Below are 16,334 nucleotides of genomic sequence, written 5' to 3' on the forward strand. Positions count from 1 at the left end.
TCTCGGCCTCCCAAAGTGCTGGGATTACAGGCTTGAGCCACCGCGCCCGGCGAGGCCAGGCTTCTTAAATGAGCCCTCACCACCCCAGCTGGGGCAGCTTAATAAGCAGACAGATAGAGCTCCATGCTGTATGTTATATTTGTGTCAGCTGTTGAGATCATCTAAGCCCTTGCATGTCCATTTTCTCGTAATCTTAAAACAGCCCTGGGAGGGGTTGCCAGGTAGGTATCGGTATCCACTTTTGACAGATGAGGAATTTGAGCCTTAATGAGATGAAATGACTTACTTAGGACCATGCAGGCCATTCAGGGTGGGTCCAAGGTATGAATTCCAAATCCAGTACTCCTTCACTTTATCACAATTAAATCACAAATGAAAGAATTGTGCCTTATGAATGAAACCAAGCAGGTCCACTCTCCACTTGGCTTCTGGTCTTTATTCCACTGCGGTGAAGAAAGGAGCCCACGCTCCCAAGGATATTCCAGCGGCTGCCCATACTGTTTGTGCCAGGCAGTGCAGGTAAAGAAGTGCTGGAATCCAGCCCTAGAATAGGCTCCCACTCTAAACTAAGGCTCATATCCTACAGGCACCATCTTCTATGCAGACCGCGGGATCTAGGGACTCAGACCCTTGGAAAAGTACTAAGAACAGGATGTCTTCCAGACCATGACCTAATTGCTTGTTCTGGAAGTCCTGGCTTCTCTCCATCTCCCCCATCTCTCTTCCTCTCCGCCAGGTAACATCCTTCAGTCCTTACACTGAGTGCACATCGAGGAAGCTTGTAACCTAGCAACTGCCACTTAAGATTCCCTGAGTCACCTGTGGTTTCCACTGCCTGGGCTGAGTGCACCAAGATGGGGCCTTAAGGAGTGCCAAGCAGAGGGAGAATGTCCAGTGACTCCTTTGATCCCACCCCACCCTATTCTAGTGTGTAACCATTTTTCTGGTCAGGAAGTTCTTCCTCAAGTCAAATCTAAATCCTTCTTGCTCTAAAATCTTGCATAACATTGAGCCAGGGTTTCTCTTTTGCCTTAAAAGGGGTTTGCGTTTTTAGGCTGGATGAGGTGGCTCATGCCTGTAATCCCAGCACTTGGGGAGGCTGAGGCATGTGGCTATATGATCCCAGGAGTTCGAGACCAGCCTCAAAAACATAGCGAGACCCTGTCTTTATAAGAAATAAAAGTTATCCGAGCTTCGTGGCACATAATCCTAGCTACTAGGGAGGCTGAGGTGGGAGGATCACTTGAGCCCAGGAAGTAGAGGCTTCAGTGAACCAAGATTGTGCCACACTGCACTCCAGCTTAGGTGACACAGCAAGACCCTGTCTCTCTTAAAAAAATAAGTGTTAGATTTTTTGCCTTGGTCACAAGGTAGGGTGGGAGGTTGGGGAATTAGGGGAGGGAAGAGTCATAAAAGCCTCTAAAGATTAGGCCTTTGGTGCTGTGGAGTCTTTATTATAGATATTGATGCATCAATCAAACTTGGGGATGCTCAGCGCCAGAAAAAGTCACTCAGTACGTTTTGGGTTTTTTTTTTTTTTTTCTTCTTTTTAAAAAAAAGATGGAGTCTTGCGATATTGCCCAAGCTGGATTTGAACTCCTGGGGTCAAGTCATCTTTTCGCCTCAGCCTCCTGAGTAGCAGGGATTACAGACATGCACCACCTTGGCAGGCTCAGTAAGTCTTGGATTTGTTAAGGTCTAATTTACATACAGTGAAATGCACAGTTTTACTCAGTCTCTGTTGTCTGGTAGGCATTCAGCAGGATCCTCCCTTCACCAAACTGCGGTACCTTAGGGGGAAATTGGGGGTGTTGTGGGGGACAGTTTCTTCCCAATAAACCAGGCAGATTCTCGGTGTGGCAGGCCATGGATGCAGTACCTGTGTGAAGGGTTTCAAGGTCTGGTGGCATTCCAAGTGTAGGGAACATTTTGGGGGGATAGGAGGAAAGAGGAGTTTAGTGATTAGTTGCTCCTTAGCCCTCCCTAGAAATACGCTGTACCAGAGTGCACTCTGCAGTGAACCACGCTGGCTGGAGGCGCACACCAGGAACTCCCCGAGGCCAGGATCACCTTCTTTATGCAGTTTTCTTTCTGCAGCACCCCACAGACCATGTGGTCAGCATCAGATAGGCTGGATCTGAATCCTGGTGCAGCGACCTCCTAGCTGTGTGACTATGCACAAGTCGCTTGCGTCCTTGAATCTGAGTGTCCTCATCTATGAAAAAGGGAATAAGAAAATCTACTCTCTAGAGTTGTAGGAAGAAGGAGGTGCCAGGCATAGTTCCTGGGCATGTGGTAGGTACCTCATAAAGACTAGTGTCTTTCTTCCCTTTGCGATGGCAAGTTTCTGTACCTCTGACTTTCAGGGTAGTGTGTCCCCCAAAGCAGGTGCCAGTTTCACAAAATAGGCAGCCTTACCAGGGCCCACACCCTCCTGTAGCCAATCACTTCTGGGCCTCTGTCTTAGACCGGATATCTTTTCTCCTAGCTAGCTGAAATCTCATCTGCTACAACCTAAATTGCATTCTAATCTGGAGAACAGCTGTGCCCTTCCTTTAGCTAATCACCTTCTCATTCCTTACCAGAAGCGTGGTCCTTATTCAGGGAGTGGGGAGTGAGGCTGACTCATCCAATTAGGACTGAGGCTGCCAGCAGACCAAGGAAAGGGTAGTTCCTCCCCCAGCATAGAGAAGCCTCATTAGGGCCTCCTCCCCACCAGTCCCAACATCAGCCCAGAGGAAGGATTTAGAGCTCACGTGGACTTGATGGGAGATGGCATGACACAGTTGCCAGCAGTCAGAACCAGGATCTGTATGTAATCACGTGGCACTGCTGCCCTGCAGGTGGAGGGCTGGAGTCCTGCAGAATGGCCTTAGCTATTCAAGTTCCCTTCCTGACCACGCAGCCTTGATTGGAGAGTTGAATCAGCCACATTCCTTCAGCTATCTGCCCTGCTCCCTCCTGCTCCAGTGCTTAGCTGGTGCCTGGAACCTAGAGAGGCTTAGTGAATATCCGTTAAAGAATGCATCTGTTCATCTCTAAGCACCTTCCTGCCTACTTAGGTAAAATTGGGACATTGGAAAGTGGACCCCAGATATGGGATGATAAGTGAAGGGAGGGGGTCATCTTCGTTTTCAGATTCAGGAGTTGCACAATGTAGAGAAGAAAGGGTTGGGAAACCGCACACTCCTCTGCTGTTTAGTGCGTGCGGGAAGGGATGCTTCTCAAAGACCTCAGCTACTTCCCTGTGCTTATTGAGGAAGTCGTAAGAGGAAATGGGGCTTACAATAAAGCCTGAGGATTTGAGTTATAAACAAGGAAGAATTTCTTGACCAGCAGTGTCAGAAACTTGAAACACCAGCATGAGGTGAGGTGAGAGGTCACGGAGCCACTTCCTCCTCTATTGCCACCCCGTGCATACTAGAAAGACACAGGACAGTCAGAAGACCTCTGCTACATCGTGTTACAATGTAGGCTATGACCTCCAGCCTACGTTTTGTTGTAACCAGGCTGTGAACTATGGGCAAGTCATATCCATTCTGGTACCTGTCACATTAGAAGGAAGGAAGGTGAAGAAGAGAGCAGCTGGGGTCCCTCCCAGCGGTAGTGTTCTGTACTCCTGGGGTGCTATACAGGCTGGGGAGCCCTAGAGAAAGAAGCATTTAGCCATAGTGACAAAGCAGCAGATTCTAGAACGAACATCCTCACATTCTACCAGGTAATACAATCGCAGAGGTCTGGCCCCACCAGCTCTCACAAGCGCTGCCAGCTACCCCAGGTCCAGTCACCAGTGAGGACTTTATCAGGGCTTCCCCTGGCCACCCTCTCTTGCTACCACCACCCTCCTTTCTCTCCAGTCAGCCCAGGACAAGGGGATGCCTTGTGACAGCTGCAGCTGTGGCAAATGGGCTGGCTCCCTGTAGACCTTGGGCACCCACCTGGATGCCTTATCATGCTTCCTGTTGGGTTCTGACCTTTCTGGGGTGCCTGCTTCCAGGAGAGTATGCAAGGGTTGCAGAGGACGCAAGGGCTCAGGTCATCCTGACCTGGCTCTTTCTCTAAAAGTGAAAATGCACCCATTTGTCCCAGGTCATCAGGCTGGGGCCCTTAGGGGGCCTAATCTTCACCCTATCTCATGAGGAGGACAGCAGAGCCTGCAGAGGAGAAGAGGCTATAGGCTGGGGAAGGCTGCAGCAGACCACTCAGATGCGGCTCTTTAAATGCCCATTAGTAAGTTAATATTGCCATTTCCAAAGTCAGCAGCATCCTCCATTCTTCTTAATTAAAAAGAGCTCCGTGTCCTGGCAGAGCTGAGAGAGGGCTCTGAATGATTTACACACCAGCCCTGCTGCTTCCAGCTGGGAAATCAGCAAGGAAGATTGATTGGCAGATGGGCCAGCCTGCCTGTCATGACGGCGTGCGTGCCTGCGTGTGCATGTGTGTGTGTGCATGCATGTGTATGTGTGTGTGTGCGTGCATGTGTGTGTGTGTGCTGAGGCACTGGGAGCTGGCTCTCCTGCTGGCAGGCTTTGAATGAGCAGGGCCTCAGACCCACAGTCCAGCCCATGGAGCTCTGTAAGCCTAGAGGTAGGGCCTGCTAGAAACAAAAGGCTAAACAAAAGTCTGGCCTGCTCGCTCACCCTCTTCCTAGCAAAACTGCCTTATCTGGAAGACAAAAGCTCATTTGTTGTCTCATCCCCACCCAGGCGAGAAGGGGTCACTCCCCGAAGATTCCTCTTGTTTCCACGTAGAGGTTCCTCACTTGGTACATAGCATATATTGGACTTTTATTTGATCATCACTGCTCACTTTAAGAGGAGACTTTCTCGGGTGGGCGCGGTGGCTCATGCCTGTAATCCCAACACTTTGGGAGGCCGAGGTGGGTGGATCACCTGAGGTCGGGGGTTTGAGACCAGCCTGATCAACATGGAGAAACCCCGTCTCTACTAAAAATACAAAAATTAGCCAGGGATGGTGGCACATGCCTGTAATCCCAGCTACTCGGAAGGCTGTGGCAGGAGAATTGCTTGAACCCGGGAGTTGGAGGTTGCAGTGAGCCGAGATGGTGCCATTGCACTCCAGCCTGGGCAATAAGAGTGAAACTCCATCTCAAAAAAAAAAAAAAGGCTTTCTCATGGCCCGCCTCCCGCCTCTCCTTCCTTGCCTCCCTCCTAACTCCAAATTTTGTCTGACCCTGACATCCAGCAGGATCCAAGACTCTGGGCCCTTTATGGGGCTGAGAAGGGGATGATGAGGTTCACAGTTTAGGCTGTTTAGGCTGGCATGACACTCTGCCTGGGCCCTCCAAAGAGCTGGGAAGTGAGATCAGTCACCCTGAAAGGTCCCAGGCCTCTTTGCCTCTCTCACCAGGCCTTGGGGCAGCCTTGTTGTCTGTCCCATGCCTCTACTCACCTCTAAGAACCCACCAGCCTCCCTGGACACCAGAGAGGGTGGTCCCGCTCACTCTCCAGATGGAAGGAAGTGCCTGGTCACTGGGGCAGGACCTGTACAGAGGTAGGGAGTGGGTTTTGCTCTCTCCTCACCTCTCCCCTTCTCCTCTGGCACTTTACTTTACACACACACACACACACACACCCCTTGTCCCCAGAGAAAGGACCAGGCAGAGGCACACTGGAGAGGAGGGGGTGGGGACTGGAGCACAGGCATCATCCAGTGCTTTGCTTTCACCCCCGCTCCCTAGGGAGATGGCAATCTGCAGCAGCAGCAAGGTTACCATCTGGCATGCTGACCTGTGCTCTCTGTGCTGGAGACAGGAGAGGCGGGGGACCCGTGATGGGCTGGCTGCGAGTGCATTGTGTGTATGTGTGTCTAAGAAGCCATGAGAGTCCGGAAAGGTGAGAACCAGGCCAAGCTTTGGGTGAATCAAAGGATCTGCCTGTCCTCATCACTCGGCACTCCCGGGGCTGGTGGATGTATACTTAAGGATCCTAAGGAGCTGCAGGGAGCCTGCCTTCACTTCTCTCCCAGTGAAGGAGGGAGTGGCAGGGCCTTGGCCCTTGAGCATCCTCCTATAATCTGTCACCAGGAAAATGTGGCTGCCTGCTTAGCACCCAGGAACTGCCAGTCCATCCCCGCACATCACTAGGCAAGAAACAGAGTGACACTTCTATTCACACCCAGACCTAACAACTGCCCCCACGAGGAACCACTACGGATCTCGTGTGTCCTTTGTTCCTCTCTAGTCCTGGCCCAGAAAGGACTCTTTTCTTCCTTGGATGACATCTCTCTGCTTTGGTCTCAGTCTTGGAAGTTATGTTCTGAGAGATTCCTTGATACAAGTCCCCCCTAAATCATAGGTTCTACCTCAGTGCAGGAGACAGCGAACTATGACGAGGGCCAAACCTGGCCTGCTGCCTGTTTCTGTATGGCCTGAAATCTAAGAACAATTTTTACATTTTTAAATGATTGGGGAAAAAAATCAAAAGAAAAATATTTTGGGATACATGAAAGTGATATGAAATTCACATTTCAGCATCTATAAATAAAGTTATATTGGAACACAGCCACACTCATTCATTTACGTGTTGTCTATGGCGGCTTTCCCACTACAACAGCAGAGTGGAGTAGTTGCAACAGAGAGCGCATGGCCCGCAAAGCATAAAATATTTACTATGTGGCCCTTTACAGAAAATGTTTGTGCCCTCCCCCGCACCTTAGGCTGTTTTAAGGGACCAAGGGGAATGCCACCTTATTCTTTTTGTTTTTTGTTTTCTTGTTTGCGTGATACAGGGTCTCTGTCACCCAGGCTGGAGTGCAGTGGCACCATCATGGCTCACTGGGCCCAGTCGATCCTCCTGCCTCAGCCCCCTGAGTAGCTGGGACTATAGACACGCACCACTCCCAGCTTACCACCTTGTTCTTGACAACATACTTCGCACCACCGTGGCATGTTAAGTTGACATGGCAATATCTAGTGGCAATAAAGGAAATGAACATTTTGAGGGCCCTTCCTGTATACCAAGGACATTTTCTCTGTTTATCACATAATCTCTACAACAACCTTGAGAGAAACAAGCACTAAGAGGTCTATTTACATAATGAAGGAATGGGGAAGATTAGGAAACTCGCCAAAGCTATTAGAGTTAGGCAGAACAGGATCCTGGATTCAAACTCAGATCTGCGTAACCCCACAGCCCATATCCTCTCCAGGCCACCAGATTCTAAGATGACCACCAGCAGTCCAGCGAGGACCCACCCAAATGACTGCTGGTTTGGGCTGCCCCCATGAACAGGCAAGGCAATTGGAACTTAGGCTTTAGGGACCCAGGCCCCACCTCAGCTTCCTCTGCCTCAGAGCCTGGTCCTAAGCATGGGCCACAGGCAAGTTAACAACAGTGACGGCTCCACGTCAGCACCATCTCCCTTTTCTTGCCTTCTTCCTCAACCTTTGCTATCTATTTTCATCACCTTTTAGCTTTCCATTGGGAAGATTAAATTTGCATTTAAATAGAAAACCTCTTGAATGACTCTGGTGTAATGTTAAGGTACTAATTACAAATTCATTCCTCTTTAAAAATTAAAGCACTTCAGTTCATCTCAGGGGTGATGGACAGCAGCAGGAATGCTTGGTATTGATGTGTCGTGAATATTGAGCTGTTTATTGCAAAGTGCTTACAATCCCCCACCAGCAGAGGGCAGACAGGAGATGTTCACAAGACCTATGTGGGAGATGTCTTGGGAGCCTAAAATCTGCTAAAAATAAATATCTGAAAGCAGTAATCCTTGAGAGAAAATGGAAGATGGCCAGTGGGATGGAAGCTGCTGGGGGTAGGGTGGGAGCACCCAGAAGTCCTCAGGTTGCCAGTTTGCTCAGTTGCTTGTAAGTGTCTCAAGGCAGGTGCATACTTGTTGTATTCACCACTCTTTCCCATCAGCAAAACTAATGCCTGGCATTCAGTGGGGACCCAAGAAATATTTGCTGAATGAATGAGTGAATGAATGAATGAATGAATGGATGAATAAGGCAATTAATCATGATGGGCAAGATCATTCATTCATTCAACTACTATAGTGAGTCAGGCATTGCACTTGATAATTTACATAAGTCTCTTTGTTAAATGATTGATTCCTTTGGATTTTTCCCAGGACCATGCAGTGACACACAAATTCTCCTTTCTCCTGAAGAATTGCACTTGGTATTTTACTTCCCGATTTCACAGGTGACAAAACAAAGTCAGAGAGGTGAAGCGATTAGCCTCAGAGCACCCAGTTCAATCTGAAGCTCAGCCAGGACCTGAATGCTGATCTCAGGCTCTGAGCCTGGCTCTCTATAAAGTATATCACTCCCCCTCATCCTGGTGCTGGGCTGGTTATTCCAGTGTTCACAGTGTCACACCCTAATCTTGGCCCTTGTCCTCAAGATGCTGGGAGCCCAAAGTCCAGTCCAGACTCTCAGCCAGGCTTAATGTCTGGGCTCCAGCCAAACCACTCTATTGCCTGATGCCCAATAGGCCTTTCATTTCCTGCCTCCATGCTTGGCTTTGTGCTTTCTGCTTCATATGCTCCTTCCTGCTTGTTGACATCCTATTCATCCTTCAGGGCTTGGCCGGAATGCCGCCTCCTCCATGCCTTGCGTGATCCCTGCAGGCAAGAGCCATTTTTCCCTTTTCTATAGAACTTCCTCTGTAACTGTGTTAGCATGATCATAACCACCACCCATTATTCTCAACACCACACTACATTCTTTACATATTTTGTATAATTTGAACCGCATAAAAAGTCAATAATAATAACAATAATAATAATCATTAACAAGTATATGGTGCTCAGTATGTGTCATGAACTGATCAGAGTTTTATGTGTGGTGAGGTGTGTGTGTGTATAATTTAGCCTATAAAGTAGGCACTATTATTATTGTCATTTTACAAAGGTGAAAACTGAAATTTAGAGAAGTTAAATGACTTGCCCATGGTCACACAACCAGAACAGGGATGTGAAATCCAGCTGGTCTGGCCCCAGAATCCCCATACCTATCTATGTAGATATTCTTTCTTACCAGGTGGTAAGCAATGGAAGGCAGGAACCATGTTATGTGCCATGGTCGTCAAAGCACAATCCCTTCAGAGCCAAGTGTAGCAAGGTGTGTGTACATAGTAGATATTCCATAAGTTTTAAAAATCTTAATTTTAGACACAGGGGACATGTGTGCAGGTTTGTCACAAGGGTGTATTTTGTGATGCTGCGGTTTGGGTTTCTATTGATCCCGTCACCTGGATAGTGAACATAGTAACCTAATAGGAAGTTTTTCAGCCCTTGTCCCCCTCCCTCCCTCCTTTTTGAGTCCCCAGCATCTATTGTTCCCATCTTGATGTCCATCTGCGTACAGGGTTTACCTCCCACATTTGTGAGTGAGAATATGCAATATTTGGTTTTCTGTTTGATATTCCGTAAAGTTGAGCTGAATTGGGATCAGAAGCCAGAAGTTCTGGAGGTTGGCTCTATGTTGGTCAGTCTGTGCCCTGGACAGCAATCTTTGGAGTTAATTAGCTGGGTTAAGACCAGGTGGGAAGAAACCTTTAACTTCAAAGCCAGAGAGGCCCAGCTGAGGAGAAAAAGCCCTTGAAGACCCTTGCCCCTCCTGACCCCCATGCCAGCCTGTCTGACCTGGGCAGCCCTCCTCTCACGGAGACCACTGCCTATCTCCCTGCCACCAGGCACTCAGAATGCCAAGACATCACTCTGCGTAGATGGATTGAAATAAAACTTACCTGACTAGGGGGAAAAGGAGGACACCCGGCGATCATCTGTAAAAGACAAAGAAGGGGAGGGGCCTGGAGAGGGTCGAGCAGGTGTTGGCTCTGAGGCTTGTCCTAGGAGCAGACTGGGAATAGAGTCGGCAAGGTCCCCAGGGTCCCCAGGGCTTCCTCCACAATTGATGAGTCCACTGCTGCTGCCTCTGGCTGATTGACTGGGATGCAGCCAGGCCTCTATGCACAGGGCATGAGGCCAGCCCCGCCCTGAATGCACAGAAACTTGGGGTCCCTGAGTTCCAGGAGGCGTGACCCCCCTACTGAGAGGGCCTTAGCCAGCTCGTCAGAGCCCCAGTGTCTCCGTGCCTCTCCCTCCACCCAGTCTCAGCTACAAAGGCCCGCTCTGCGAGGAGAGCGGGTGAGGGGGCGGACACGCTCACACACACAGACAATAACTACCATGGAAACTAACCAACAAAAAGAAGATTTAGGGAGCCGGACTCCTCTGCCAGATGGGAGAGAATGGAGGGAAGAGAGAAAGGGCCTGTCCTTTGCAACGCTGCCAGTTATGCAAAGGGCAAATATGCACCTCAGCCCTAATCCAACAATTGCAAATTTTTCCCTCCTCTGGGGTGGGGCTGTGGGTAAAAAGCAGAGAAGTGGGTTGACCTTTTTATATGAAGGTCCCAAACAGCCACCCCATACCTTTGCCTTTCCATGCACAGAGGAGGCATCAGTGGTCCAGCATGGGTGCGAAATTCCCGAGGAAATGCTCAGCACCGCTGGCAAAGCAAAACTCGAAACTCGTTCCGCAAAGCAACGTGTTTTACCAGGTCAAGCTGAACCTCAGGGCGATTTGATCACTTTCCTTGGGCAGATGGCTTGAAGGACTTTCTTAGATGAAAATCCCCGTGTTTAGTGGGTAGCAAAACAAGGCTTTTCTTCAAGCCCAACCTTTTCTATCCATGATGTTAAAGCTGACTGCCCATAGTTTAAAGAAAGCCGGGGATGGTATCATTGCTTTCTAACCTGGGTGATAGAGTGAGACCACATAGCGTGGGTGCTAGCATAGATATGGGACATGTGGCTTTCCTTCCAATGGCCTTTAGTTCTGTTTGGGGGGATTTTTCTCTCTGGGATAAAAGAAAATCTAATGAGGGAACTTAAAAAAGATTCTCTGGAAGTACTGTAAGGGAAGTAAGGTAATCTGAGCATCGGAAATCCTGCTCTAACTCTTTAGCTGTGCGACCTTGGGCAAGTTTCTTCATCTGTAAAATGGGACCGATGGGTTTGTAGGGAGGAATAAATGAGGTAATATGTGTAACGTGCTTAGAACAGTGCCTGGCTCATAGTATTTGCCGTTATTATTGCTATTGTTGTTAATCTTTCTGATCCTCCCTTTCCTCAGCTATAAAATTGAGCCAGTGACACCAATCTCTCATGGAGATTAAATGTGAGGATGAATCATGCCGTTATAACTGATAGAGTGGTGGTTATGGGGTGTATACATTTGTCAAAACCCATCAAACTGTGGGTTTTATTGTGTGTAATTTATACCTCAATTTTTTAAAATACAGGTTTATATCACCAGGTAAAGCAGCCATGAGAGTCTAGAACACAGGAAATATTTATTCCCTTCTTCTTCCCTAGCCATCTTTTCAGGAAGAGAGGAAAGAGAAAGTGAATGTTAGAAGTAAGAAGTAAAATAGAGAATTGCTGGGCGCAGTAGCTCATGCCCATAATCCCAGCACTTTGGGAGGCCAAGGTGGGAGGATCACTTGAGACTAGTCTGGGCAACATGGCAAAACCCCACCTCTACAGGAAATACAAAAATTAGCCAGGTATGGTGGTGTGTACCTGTGGTCCCAGCTACTTGGGAGGCTGAGGTGGGAGGATCATTTGAGCCTGAGGAAGTCGAGGCTGCAGAGAACTGAGATCACGCCACTGCATGCCAGCTGGGTGACAGAGTAAGACCCTGTCTCAAAAAAAAAGTAAAAAGGAGGATTGCATAGGCAAGAGGCCATATTGATTTTGTAGGTAACGGGCCACCTATTGAGACTTAGATATTCTGGCTATTTCCTGAGGCTTGTATATCAATCTGTCAGCTGCAGAGGCAACTCCTGGGTAACTGAGCAGCCTTTATTAACACTCTCCTAATTTCATAACCTGGTAAAAGAAAGTGAACTGCACTGCAGGGTGCTTCCTACATCTGTTCTGGAAGCCTTTTCATCACTATTACTTCTCCACCACAATTATCCCTTTGTCTCCCAGACTCCCTGCTGGGCTGCACTTTGGTTCCTGAACAAGGCGACCTGGGGACCATTGGCTGCAGGGTATCACTCCTAATGAAGTGTTGGCCAGGGCAGACAGCTATCTATCAGAATAGTCCACAATGAACAGAGTTAGATATACATGGAAGAGACTGCTACAACCTAATTAAAGAGGAATTGTGTGTGTGTGTGCATGTGTGTGTGTGTGTGTGAAGGGACTGGGAGGATGGAGAATAGTATGTAATTAAGAATCAAGTAAAGGTAATCCCTGGAGATAGACTATAGACCTCAAGCTAACAGCTTGCCTGAACCATAGCTGCTTGGGTGATAGTGGATATTGGAGTCATGCTGCCAAGTGGTCCTAAACCAAAGAGAAACTTGCTGTTTATCTCTGTTTGTTCTATGGGGTGAAGTCTATAAATAAATAAATAAGATAATTCACATCTGAGAACAATTTAAACTCAATTTGTAAATATCCATTCTAAGCAAATATGGATGGACGATGGCTCTTCTGTTTTGTTTGGGGTTACAAGATTGAAAAAGAGGCAAATGCAAAGATGATGATGAAGAGGCTTCAAAGATGAAATCCTTTCAGGATCATGACTCTCATCTCTCCAGAAATGTTTATATCTAGGGACAGGGGAGAAAGGAGGATGAGTTCAGATTGTGATAACTAAGATAATCACTAAGATGGTTGTAGCCCTACATTACAATTCTTGAACGTCAAACCCTGGAGATGAAGAAGTCTAACATTTAGCCCAGAACCTTTCCAATTATGAAAACAAGCAACAACTCTTTTGGCATTGGTCTGATATTCAGTGACAGAATAAAGTTTGTTCCAGCCGAAATTAGCAGGCTGGGGTCCAGGTTAAAAAGCAAACAAAGAAAGCAGCCAGAGGCAGCTGGGATTCTGGGACAGAGATAAGTCACAAAGCTGGGTTTATCTGCAGGGGTCAGGATTGATCAGCTCAGTGTGTATTTCCAAGGCTCTTCTCTACTCAGCCACCCCTCCCCACTCAAAAAACAAGAGGCCCACACTGAAATATAAAAAGGTGCTGGATCTAAAATCCTGCCTAATTTAAGCTCTGCTCACAAAGGAGGCCAGAGAGCAGAGGGAGGGGTGGAAATCAAATAAGTAAATGTCAGCCCTGCAGTTGGGTAGAAGCCATTAGCCAGGCAGAGCATCCAATTAGAAGCCATTGAATTAGAGCAGTGAAAGAAGGGCCTCACGTCAGAGGACACTGCGGGGAGGGCCGGCACAAGTGGGCAGGAAGGAACGCGGGGTGGCGATCAATGGAGGATTACCGGAAGATGTGCAAATGCAGGAACAGATGCCTTCCAAATGACAGGGCACCCGGTCCAGATACTCTACATAAAATGCCCACATGGTTCCTTTGTCCTCCCCCAAATTCTGTCTGAGGGAGTCCAGCCATCTCATGGGCTATTTTGGAAAACACTTCTCCCTTTTGCCTCAACCCAGAGACAAAATGGGCAGCTCTCAGCCACTCTCAGATTAATCCGAACAGACAAAGAAGGGGAGCAAATCCCTTGGCAAATGGTGACTGGAAGATTTCGTTTTTCCTCTTTGCAGTACAAACCTACTCAAACAGATGCTAAAATACAAAGCGAAGTTTGTTCACATGGAGATGTTTTCATTTAAAACTGTAATTTACTTTATTTTGTAATCAGTAATTGTCAATACTCAATCTTTTTTTTTTTTTTTAACAAATTCTCATTTCCTTGTTCAGAGAAGAAAAAGATTCACATTTCCTTCCTTTCTCCTAAATTGGAAGATTTCAGATTCAGTCTCTTAGAAGCCATATAATTTGCCTGTGGTGTCCATGTGCCACTGATCCTAGAATTTAGGGAGAAAAGTCCACTCTGAAAACAAAAATAGAAAGTAGTTCTGATTCAGGACAATCGAGTCTTACGTATTCATTGAACAACCAGCTAATGAAACCTTCTGAGTACGCAGCATGAGCTGGCAAAGCACCTTGGTCTGGTGCTCAGGAACCTTCCAGGCTCAGGCAGGGTTAAGACACAGGGCTCGCCTCTGCAGAGTGGAAGGAAGCATGTGCTATGGGACACATGATGGGTCTGTTCGTTGTGCTTTGGGAGTGGCGAGGAAGAAGTAATCATAACTATCAGAGGATGCCAGAGAACACCTTGTGAGAGAAGTGGTCTTTGAGTGGGGCCTTCGAAGAGGTGTCAGATTTCGGCCAAATTGAGTGGGAGGTGGGCATTCCAAGCAGATACAGTGGATCCATGTTGCAGACTGGAGTGTGGCTGAGACTAACTGTAGGGCTGCCAGATACAACATGGGATTGCCCAGTTAAATTTGAATATTTAGGATATACCAAAAAATGATTTGTTGTTTGAAAATCAGATTTAAGTGAGTATCTTATTTTTTACCCACTGTCTACTATTCCTAGAAATTTCTTTTTGTTTTTGGTACAATTGGGATCTCACTTTGTTGCCTAGGCTGGTCTGGAGCTCCTGCATTCTATTGAACCTCCCAACTCAGCCTTCCAAAGTGCTGGAATTCCAGGCATGAGCCACCACGCCTGGCCCAACATTTTTATTTCCTGAATCTGGCAACCTCATGACAACAGCAAATGACCACTCTCACACCTGGAGTCTCCTGCAGCCTGCCCAACTCCAAAGTTGCCTTGTGAGTTCTGAAAGGAACTGGGAATGGCAGCCCTTGATGGATGTCATGTTAGAGGACCAGGCACGGTGACTGACACCTGTAATCCCAGCTACTTGGGAGACTGAGGCAGGAAAATGGTTGAAGCCAGGAGTTCGAGACAAGCCTGGGCAACATAGGGAGACACCTGCAACACCCCCTGCCCCCAATCTCTACCAAAAAAAAAAAAAAAAAAATTAGCCAGGCACAGTTACATGTGCTTGTAGTCCTAGCTGCTCAGGAGCCTGAGGCAGGAGGATCACTTGAGCCCAGGAGTTCAAGGCTGCAGTGAGCTATGATCACACATCATTGCTTTCTAACCTGGGTGATAGAGTGAGACCACTCTTAAAAAAAAAAAAAAAAAAAAAAAGGCAAGGCTTCTCAGAAGGCAGTAGACAGTCCTTGAAAGTTTTTGAGCCAAGAAGTGAAATGATCAGAGCAGTGTTTGGAATATTAATCTGACAGCAGCGTAAACAGTGTTTAGTCCAGAAGAGTTTTGTGATAAGGAGACCACACAGTCTTCCTTTGTGATTATTTGTGGGGCACCTACTATGTGCCAGACACAAGGGCACGATGGTGAAAAAGAAATGAATAGTTCCTGTCCCAGTGAAGTTTATGACTGAATAAATTAACAAGCAATTGATTTCAATAAAGGGAGGTGCATTTCATCAGAGAAGAACTTGGCCTACTTAGAAGATTATCAAAATAGCCTACTGGTGAGAAGATGAGGACCTAAATTAGGGTCATGGAAATGGGAATGTATGATGTTTTTGCAAAGCAAGATTTTAGAATATATTCAGGACGTGATCAAGTGATTCGACTCTTAATTACAAGCATAGCTGGAGCAGGAGAAAAACAGATCATTAAAATCCAGAGATAACCCCAAATTCCAATTACTCAGGCGTTTCATGCTTCTCTCTCATCCATGAGTTATCACTGTATTTGTGTTTTTATGAACACACAAAACAGTAAAGCATAGTGGTTTCGAGAAAGAGCTTCAAAGACCTAAATATAAGAGCTAAAACTATACAACTCTCAGGCGAAAACATAAGCATGAATCTTAATGACCTTGGATTAGGCAGTGGTTTCTCAGATATGATACCAAAGTACAAGCAACTAAAGGAAAAAATAGATACGTTGTAGCATGTATCAGTACTTTATTTCTTTTTCACCTAACAATATTTCATTGTATGAATATTCCATATTTTATTTATCTGTTCATCAGTTGATAGGATTTCTTTTAGGGCTGATAAAATGTTCTAAAATTGATTGTGGTGAGGGTTGCACAAATCCATTTGGCAGAAGCCACTGAATTGTACACTTGAAATGGTTGAGTTATATGGTGTGTGAATTACATCTCAATAAAGCTGTTTTTCTTTTTAAAGAGCAAAGTCTTTTTTTTTTTTTTGAGACGGAGTCTCGCTCTGTCGCCCAGGCTGGAGTGCAGTGGCGTGATCTCAGCTCACTGCAGGCTCCGCCTCCCAGGTTTACGCCTTTCTCCTGCCTCAGCCTCCTGAGTAACTGGGACTACAGGCGCCCGCCACCGCGCCCAGCTAATTTTTTGTATTTTTTAGTAGAGACGGGGTTTCACCGGGTTAGCCAGGATGGTCTCAATCTCCTCACCTCGTGATCCGCCCGTCTCGGCCTCCCAAAGTGCTGGGATTACAG

Source organism: Piliocolobus tephrosceles, chromosome 1, assembly GCF_002776525.5.
Source record: "Piliocolobus tephrosceles isolate RC106 chromosome 1, ASM277652v3, whole genome shotgun sequence".
Lineage (NCBI taxonomy): Eukaryota > Metazoa > Chordata > Mammalia > Primates > Cercopithecidae > Piliocolobus > Piliocolobus tephrosceles.